Below are 10,208 nucleotides of genomic sequence, written 5' to 3'. Positions count from 1 at the left end.
TGTCTTAGCAAAAGGCTTCTTGAGGAGAAAGCTGTAACTCTGTAAGATGATTTCAGAGAACACAAAGAAGTTTTTCAGAAAGCTTCCTTCTCTTTGTTATCGAAGGATATTTCCTTTGGCCCTAGAGTCTTCACAGGGATCCGAAATATCTGTTCTCAGATTCCTCAGAAATAAGGTTAGAAAAGAGATCCACGAAATACACATGTAACTCTGTGAGATGCATTAGCAGAACACTAAGCAGTTTCTCAGAAAGCTTCTTTCCAGATTTCATCTGAGGATATTTCCTTTTTCACCATAGCCATCTAAGGGCTTCTAAATATCACTTTGCCAATTCCACAAGAACTGTCTTAGCGAAAAGCTTCTTGAGGGGAAAGCTGTACCTCTCTGAGATGATTTCACAGAACACAAAGAAGTTTCTCAGGAAGCTTCTTCCTCTTTGTTATCGGAGGATATTTCCTTTGGCCCTAGAGTCTTCAAAGGGATACGAGATATCTGTTCTCAGATTCCTCAGAAATAAGGAAAGAAAAGAGATCCACGAAATACACATGTAACTCTGTGAGATGAATTAACAAAACAAGAAGCAGTTTCTCAGAAAGGTTCTTTCCAGATTTCATCGCAGGATATTTCCTTTTTCACCATAGCCCTCTATGGGCTTCCAAATATCACTTTGCCAATTCCACAAGAACTGTCTTAGCGAAAGGCTTCTTGAGGGGAAAGCTGTAACTCTGTGAGATGATTTCACAGAACAGAAAGAAGTTTCTCAGAAAGCTTCTTTCTCTTTGTTATCGTAGGATATTTCCTTTGGCCCTATAGTCTTCAATGGGATCCGAAATATCTGTTCTCAGATTCCACAGAAATAAGGCTAGCAAAGAGATCCACAATATACACATGTAATTCTGTGAGATTAATTAACAGAACACTAAGCAGTTTCACAGAAAGCTTCTTTCCAGATTTCATCTGAGGATATTTCCTTTTTCACCGTAGCTCTCTATGGGCTTCCAAATATCAGTTTGCCAATTCCCCAAGAACTGTCTTAGCGAAAGCTTCTTGAGTGGAACACTGTAAATCCGTGAGATGATTTCACAGAACACAAAGGAGTTTCTCAGAAAGCTTCTTTCTCTTTGTTATCGGAGGATATTTCCTTTGGCCCTAGAGTCTTCAAAGGGATCCGAAATATCTGTTCTCAGATTCCTCAGAAATAAGGCTAGGAAAGAGATCCACGAAATACACATGTAACTCTGTGAGATGAATTAACAGAACACTAAGCAGTTTCTCAGAAAGCTTCTTTCCAGATTTCATCTGCGGATATTTCCTTTTTCACCATAGCCCTCTATGTGCTTCCAAATATCACTTTCCCAATTCCACCAGAACTGTCTTAGCGAAAGGCTTCTTGAGGGGAACGCTGTAACTCCGTGAGATGATTTCACAGAACACAAAGGAGTTTCTCAGAAGCTTCTTTCTCTTTGTTATCGGAGGATATTTCCTTTGGCCCTATAGACTTCAATGGCATCCGAAATATCTGTTCTCCGTTTCCACAGAAATAAGGCTTGCAAAGAGATCCACGAAATACACATGACACTCTGGGAGATGAATTAACAGAACACTAAGCAGTTTCTCAGAAAGCTTCTTTCCAGATTTCATCTGAGGATATTTCCTTTTTCACCGTAGCCCTCTATGGGCTACCAAATATCACTTTGCCAATTCCACAAGAACTGTCTTAGCGAAAGGCTTCTTGAGCGGAAAGCTGTAACTCTGTGAGATGATTTCACAGAACACAAAGAAGTTTCTCAGAAAGCTTGTTTCTCTTTGTTTCCGGAGGATATTTCCTTTGGCCCTATAGTCTTCAAAGGGATCCGAAATATCTGTTCTCAGATTCCACAGAAATAAGGCTAGCAAAGAGATCCACGAAATACACATGTAACTCGGTGAGGTGAATTAACAGAACACTGAGCAGTTTCTCAGAAAGCTTCTTTCCAGATTTCATCGCAGGATATTTCCTTTTTCACCATAGCCCTCTATGGGCTTCCAAATATCACTTTGCCAATTCCACAAGAACTGTCTTAGCGAAAGGCTTCTGGAGGGGAAAGCTGTAACTCTGTGAGATGATTTCACAGAACACAAAGAAGTTTCTCAGAAAGCTGCTTTCTCTTTTTTATCTGAGGATATTTCCTTTGTCCCTATTGTCTTCAAAGGGATCCGAAATATCTGTACTCAGATTCCACAGAAATAAGGCTAGCAAAGAGATACACGAAATACACATGTAACTCTGTGAGATGAATTAACAGAACACAAAGCAGTTTCTCAGAAACCTTCTTTTCAGATTTCATCTGAGGATATTTCCTTTTTCACCGTAGCTCTCTATGGGCTTCCAAATATCACTTTGCCAATACCATAAGAACTGTCTTAGCGAAAGGCTTCTTGAGGGGAAAGCTGTAACTCTGTGAGATGATTTCACAGAACACAAAGAAGTTTCTCAGAAAGCTTCTTTCTCTTTGTTATCGTAGGATATTTCCTTTGGCCATATAGTCTTCAATGGGATCCGAAATATCTGTTCTCAGATTCCAAAGTAATAAGGCTAGCAAAGACATCCACGAAATACACATGTAACTCTGTGAGATGAATTAACAGAACACTAAGCAGTTTCTCAGAAAGCTTCTTTCCAGATTTCATCTGAGGATATTTCCTTTTTCACCATAGGCCTCTATGGGCTTCCAAATATCACTTTGCCATTTCCACAAGAACTGTCTTAGCGAAAGGCTTCTTGAGGGGAAAGCTGTAACGCTGTGAGATGATTTCACAGAACACAAAGAAGTTTCTCAGAAAGCTTCTTTCTCTTTGTTATCGGAGGATATTTCCTTTGGCCCTATAGTCTTCAACGGGATCCGAAATAAATGTTCTCAGATTCCACAGAAATAAGGCTAGCAAAGAGATCCACGAAATACACATGTAACTCTGTGCGATGAATTAACAGAACACTAAGCAGTTTCTCAGAAAGCTTCTTTCCAGATTTCATCTGAGGATATTTCCTTTTTCACCTTAGCCCTCTATGGGCTTCCCAATATCACTTTGCCAATTCCGCAAGAACTGTCTTAGTGAAAGGCTTCTTGAGGGGAAAGCTGTAACTCTGTGAGATGATTTCACAGAACACAAAGAAGTTTCTCGGAAAGCTTCTTTCTCTTTGTTATCGGAGGATATTTCCTTTGGCCTCTAGTCTTCAAAGGGATCCGAAATATCTGTACTCAGATTCCACAGACATAAGGCTAGCAAAGAGATCCACCAAATACACATGTAACTCTGTGAGATGAATTAACAGAACACTAAGCAGTTTCTCAGAAAGCTTCTTTCCAGATTTCATCTGAGGAGATTTCCTTTTTCACCATAGCCCTCTATGGGCTTCCAAATATCACTTTGCCAATTCCACAAGAACTGTCTTAGCGAAAGGCTTCTTGAGGGGAAAGCTGTAACTCTGTGAGATGATTTCACAGAACACAAAGAAGTTTCTCAGAAAGCTTGTTTCTCTTTGTTATCGGAGGATATTTCCTTTGGCCCTATAATCTTCAAAGGGATCCGAAATATCTGTACTCAGATTCCACAGAAATAAGGCTAGCAAAGAGATCCACGAAATACACATGTAACTCTGTGAGATGAAAGAACAGAACACTAAGCAGTTTCTCAGAAAGCTTCCTTCCAGATTTCATCGGAGGAAAATTCCTTTTTCACCATAGCCCTCTATGGGCTTCCAAATATCACTTTGCCAATTCCACAAGAACTGTCTTAATGAAAGGCTTCTTGAGGGGAACGCTGTAACTCCGTGAGATGATTTCACAGAACACAAAGGAGTTTCTCAGAAGCTTCTTTCTCTTTGTTATCGGAGGATATTTCCTTTGGCCCTAGAGTCTTCAAAGGGATCCGAGATATCTGTTCTCAGATTCCTCAGAAATAAGGATAGAAAAGAGATCCACGAAATACACATGTAACTCTGTGAGATGAATTAACAAAACAAGAAGCAGTTTCTCAGAAAGCTTCTTTCCAGATTTCATCGCAGGATATTTCCTTTTTCACCATAGCCCTCTATGGGCTTCCAAATATCCCTTTGCCAATTCCACAAGAAATTGTCTTAGCGAAAGGCTTCTTGAGGGGAAAGCTGTAACTCTGTGAGATGATTTCACAGAACAGAGAGAAGTTTCTCAGAAAGCTTCTTTCTCTTTGTTATCGGAGGATATTTCCTTTGGCCCTATAGTCTTCAATGGGATCCGAAATATCTGTTCTCAGATTCCACAGAAATAAGGCTAGCAAAGAGATCCACAATATACACATGTAATTCTGTGAGATGAATTAACAGAACACTAAGCAGTTTCACAGAAAGCTTCTTTCCAGATTTCATCTGAGGATATTTCCTTTTTCACCGTAGCTCTCTATGGGCTTCCAAATATCAGTTTGCCAATTCCCCAAGAACTGTCTTAGCGAAAGCTTCTTGAGGGGAACGCTGTAAATCCGTGAGATGATTTCACAGAACACAAAGGAGTTTCTCAGAAAGCTTCTTTCTCTTTGTTATCGGAGGATATTTCCTTTGGCCCTATAGTCTTCAAAGGGATCCGAAATATCTGTTCTCAGATTCCTCAGAAATAAGGCTAGGAAAGAGATCCACGAAATACACATGTAACTCTGTGAGATGAATTAACAGAACACTAAGCAGTTTCTCAGAAAGCTTCTTTCCAGATTTCATCTACGGATATTTCCTTTTTCACCATAGCCCTCTATGTGCTTCCAAATATCACTTTCCCAATTCCACAAGAACTGTCTTAGCGAAAGGCTTCTTGAGGGGAACGCTGTAACTCCGTGAGATGATTTCACAGAACACAAAGGAGTTTCTCAGAAGCTTCTTTCTCTTTGTTATCGGAGGATATTTCCTTTGGCCCTATAGACTTCAATGGCATCCGAAATATCTGTTCTCCGTTTCCACAGAAATAAGGCTTGCAAAGAGATCCACGAAATACACATGACACTCTGGGAGATGAATTAACAGAACACTAAGCAGTTTCTCAGAAAGCTTCTTTCCAGATTTCATCTGAGGATATTTCCTTTTTCACCATAGCCCTCTATGGGCTACCAAATATCACTTTGCCAATTCCACAAGAACTGTCTTAGCGAAAGGCTTCTTGAGCGGAAAGCTGTAACTCTGTGAGATGATTTCACAGAACACAAAGAAGTTTCTCAGAAAGCTTGTTTCTCTTTGTTTCCGGAGGATATTTCCTTTGGCCCTATAGTCTTCAAAGGGATCCGAAATATCTGTTCTCAGATTCCGCAGAAATAAGGCTAGCAAAGAGATCCACGAAATACACATGTAACTCGGTGAGGTGAATTAACAGAACACTAAGCAGTTTCTCAGAAAGCTTCTTTCCAGATTTCATCGCAGGATATTTCCTTTTTCACCATAGCCCTCTATGGGCTTCCAAATATCACTTTGCCAATTCCACAAGAACTGTCTTAGCGAAAGGCTTCTTGAGGGGAAAGCTGTAACTCTGTGAGATGATTTCACAGAACACAAAGAAGTTTCTCAGAAAGCTGCTTTCTCTTTTTTATCTGAGGATATTTCCTTTGTCCCTATAGTCTTCAAAGGGATCCGAAATATCTGTACTCAGATTCCACAGAAATAAGGCTAGCAAAGAGATACACGAAATACACATGTAACTCTGTGAGATGAATTAACAGAACACAAAGCAGTTTCTCAGAAACCTTCTTTTCAGATTTCATCTGAGGATATTTCCTTTTTCACCGTAGCTCTCTATGGGCTTCCAAATATCACTTTGCCAATACCATAAGAACTGTCTTAGCGAAAGGCTTCTTGAGGGGAAAGCTGCAACTCTGTGAGATGATTTCACAGAACACAAAGAAGTTTCTCAGAAAGCTTCTTTCTCTTTGTTATCGTAGGATATTTCCTTTGGCCCTATGGTCTTCAAAGGGATCCGAACTATCTGTTCTCAGATTACACAGAAATAAGGCTAGCAAAGAGATCCACTAAATACAGCTGTAACTCTGTGAGATGAATTAAAAGAACACTAAGCAGATTCTCAGAAAGCTTCTTTCCAGATTTCATCTGCGGATATTTCCTTTTTCACCATTGCCCTCTATGTGCTTCCAAATATCACTTTCCAATTCCACAAGAACTGTCTTAGCGAAAGGCTTCTTGAGGGGAAAGCTGTAACTCTGTGAGATGATTTCACAGAACACAAAGGAGTTTCTCAGAAAGCTTCTTTCTCTTTGTTATCGGAGGATATTTCCTTTGGCCCTATAGTCTTCAAAGGGATCCGAAATATCTGTACTCAGATTCCACAGAAATAAGGCTAGCAAAGAGATCCACGAAATACACATGTAACTCTGTGAGATGAATTAACAGAACACTAAGCAGTTTCACAGAAAGCTTCTTTCCAGATTTCATCTGAGGATATTTCCTTTTTCACCGTAGCCCTCTATGGGCTTCCAAATATCACTTTGCCAATTCCACAAGAAGGGCCTTAGCGAAAGTCTTCTTGAGGGGAAAGCTGTAACTCTGCGAGATGATTTCACAGAACACAAAGAAGTTTCTCAGAAAGCTTCTTTCTCTTTGTTATCGGAGGATATTTCCTTTGGCCCTAGAATCTTAAAAGGGATCCGAAATATCGGTTCTCAGATTCCACAGAAATAAGGCTAGCAAAGAGATCCACGAAATACACATGTAACACTGTGAGATGAATTAACAGAACACTAAGCAATTTCTCAGAAAGCTTCTTTCCAGATTTCATCTGAGGATATTTCCTTTTTCACCATAGCCCTCTATGGTCTTCCAAATATCACTTTGCCAATTCCACAAGAACTGTCTTAGCGAAAGGCTTCTTGAGGGGAAAGCTGTAACTCTGTGAGATGATTTCACAGAACAGAAAGAAGTTTCTCAGAAAGCTTCTTTCTCTTTGTTATCGGAGGATATTTCCTTTGGCCATATAGTCTTCAATGGGATCCGAAATATCTGTTCTCAGATTCCAAAGTAATAAGGCTAGCAAAGACATCCACGAAATACACATGTAACTCTGTGAGATGAATTAACAGAACACTAAGCAGTTTCTCAGAAAGCTTCTTTCCAGATTTCATCTGAGGATATTTCCTTTTTCACCATAGGCCTCTATGGGCTTCCAAATATCACTTTGCCATTTCCACAAGAACTGTCTTAGCGAAAGGCTTCTTGAGGGGAAAGCTGTAACTCTGTGAGATGATTTCACAGAACACAAAGAAGTTTCTCAGAAAGCTTCTTTCTCTTTGTTATCGGAGGATATTTCCTTTGGCCCTATAGTCTTCAACGGGATCCGAAATAAATGTTCTCAGATTCCACAGAAAAAAGGCTAGCAAATAGATCCACGAAATACACATGTAACTCTGTGCGATGAATTAACAGAACACTAAGCAGTTTCTCAGAAAGCTTCTTTCCAGATTTCAACTGAGAATATTTCCTTTTTCACGGTAGCCCTCTATGGGCTTCCCAATATCACTTTGCCAATTCCGCAAGAACTGTCTTAGCGAAAGGCTTCTTGAGGGGAAAGCTGTAACTCTGTGAGATGATTTCACAGAACACAAAGAAGTTTCTCGGAAAGCTTCTAACTCTTTGTTATCGGAGGATATTTCCTTTGGCCTATAGTCTTCAAAGGGATCCGAAATATCTGTACTCAGATTCCACAGACATAAGGCTAGCAAAGAGATCCACCAAATACACATGTAACTCTGTGAGATGAATTAACAGAACACTAAGCACTTTCTCAGAAAGCTTCTTTCTAGATTTCATCTGAGGATATTTCCTTTTTCACCATAGCCCTCTATGGGCTTCCAAATATCACTTTGCCAATTCCACAAGAACTGTCTTAGCGAAAGGCTTCTTGAGAGGAAAGCTGTAACTCTGTGAGATGATTTCACAGAACACAAAGAAGTTTCTCAGAAAGCTTGTTTCTCTTTGTTATCGGAGGATATTTCCTTTGGCCCTATAATCTTCAAAGGGATCCGAAATATCTGTACTCAGATTCCACAGAAATAAGGCTAGCAAAGAGATCCACGAAATACACATGTAACTCTGTGAGATGAATTAACAGAACACTAAGCAGTTTCTCAGAAAGCTTCCTTCCAGATTTCATCGGAGGAAAATTCCTTTTTCACCATAGCCCTCTATGGGCTTCCAAATATCACTTTGCCAATTCCACAAGAACTGTCTTAATGAAAGGCTTCTTGAGGGGAAAGCTGTAACTCTGTGAGATGATTTCACAGAACACAAAGAAGTTTCTCAGAAAGCTTCTTTCTCTTTGTTATCGGAGGATATTTCCTTTGGCCCTATAGTCTTCAAATGGATTCTGAATATCTGTACTCAGATTCCACAGAAATAAGGCTAGCAAAGAGATCCACGAAATACACATATAACTCTGTGAGATGAATTAACAGAACACTAAGCAATTTCTCAGAAAGCTTCTTTCCAGATTTCATCTGAGGAGATTTCCTTTTTCACCATAGCCCTCTACTGGCTTCCAAATATCAGTTTGCCAATTCCCCAAGAACTGTCTTAGCGAAAGGCTTCTTGAGGGGAACGCTGTAACTCCGTGAGATGATTTCACAGAACACAAAGGAGTTTCTCACAAAGCTTCTTTCTCTTTGTTATCGGAGGATATTTCCTTTGGCCCTATAGTCTTCAAAGGGATCCGAAATATCTGTTCTCAGATTCCTCAGAAATAAGGCTAGGAAAGAGATCCACGAAATACACATGTAACTCTGTGAGATGAATTAACAGAACACTAAGCAGTTTCTCAGAAAGCTTCTTTCCAGATTTCATCTGCGGATATTTCCTTTTTCACCATAGCCCTCTAGGTGCTTCCAAATATCACTTTCCCAATTCCACAAGAACTGTCTTAGCGAAAGGCTTCTTGAGGGGAACGCTGTAACTCCGTGAGATGATTTCACAGAACACAAAGGAGTTTCTCAGAAAGCTTGTTTCTCTTTGTTTCCAGAGGATATTTCCTTTGGCCCTATAGTCTTCAAAGGGATCCGAAATATCTGTTCTCAGATTCCGCAGAAATAAGGCTAGCAAAGAGATCCACGAAATACACATGTAACTCGGTGAGGTGAATTAACAGAACACTGAGCTGTTTCTCAGAAAGCTTCTTTCCAGATTTCATCGCAGGATATTTCCTTTTTCACCATAGCCCTCTATGGGCTTCCAAATATCACTTTGCCAATTCCACAAGAACTGTCTTAGCGAAAGGCTTCTTGAGGGGAAAGCTGTAACTCTGTGAGATGATTTCACAGAACAGAAAGAAGTTTCTCAGAAAGCTGCTTTCTCTTTTTTATCTTAGGATATTTCCTTTGTCCCTATAGTCTTCAAAGGGATCCGAAATATCTTTACTCAGATTCCACAGAAATAACGCTAGCAAAGAGATCCACGAAATACACATGTAACTCTGTGAGATGAATTAACAGAACACAAAGCAGTTTCTCAGAAACCTTCTTTCCAGATTTCATCTGAGGATATTTCCTTTTTCACCGTAGCTCTCTACGGGCTTCCAAATATCACTTTGCCAATACCATAAGAACTGTCTTAGCGAAAGGCTTCTTGAGTGGAAAGCTGTAACTCTGTGAGATGATTTCACAGAACACAAAGAAGTTTCTCAGAAAGCTTCTTTCTCTTTGTTATCGGAGGATATATCCTTTCGTCCTATAGTCTTCAAAGGGATCCGAAATATCTGTACTCAGATTCCACAGAAATAAGGCTAGCAAAGAGATCCACGAAATACACATGTAACTCTGTGAGATTAATTAACAGAACACTAAGCAATTTCACAGAAAGGTTCTTTCCAGATTTCATCTGAGGATATTTCCTTTTTCACCGTAGCTCTCTATGGGCTTCCAAATATCAGTTTGCCAATTCCCCAAGAACTGTCTTAGCGAAAGGCTTCTTGAGGAGAAAGTTGTTACTCTGTGAGATGATTTCAGATAACACAAAGAAGTTTCTCAGAAAGCTTCCTTCTCTTTGTTATCGGAGGATATTTCTTTGGCCCTATAGTCTCCAAAGGGATCCGAAATATCTGTTCTCAGATTCCACAGAAATAAGGATAGCAAAGAGATCCACGAAATACACATGTAACTCTGTGAGATGAATTAACAGAACACTAAGCAGTTTCTCAGAAAGCTTCTTTCCAGATATC

This window comes from Macaca mulatta, chromosome 9 (assembly GCF_049350105.2).
Source record: "Macaca mulatta isolate MMU2019108-1 chromosome 9, T2T-MMU8v2.0, whole genome shotgun sequence".
Classification (NCBI taxonomy): Eukaryota; Metazoa; Chordata; class Mammalia; order Primates; family Cercopithecidae; genus Macaca; species Macaca mulatta.
Note: the sequence above shows the minus strand (reverse complement) of the source record.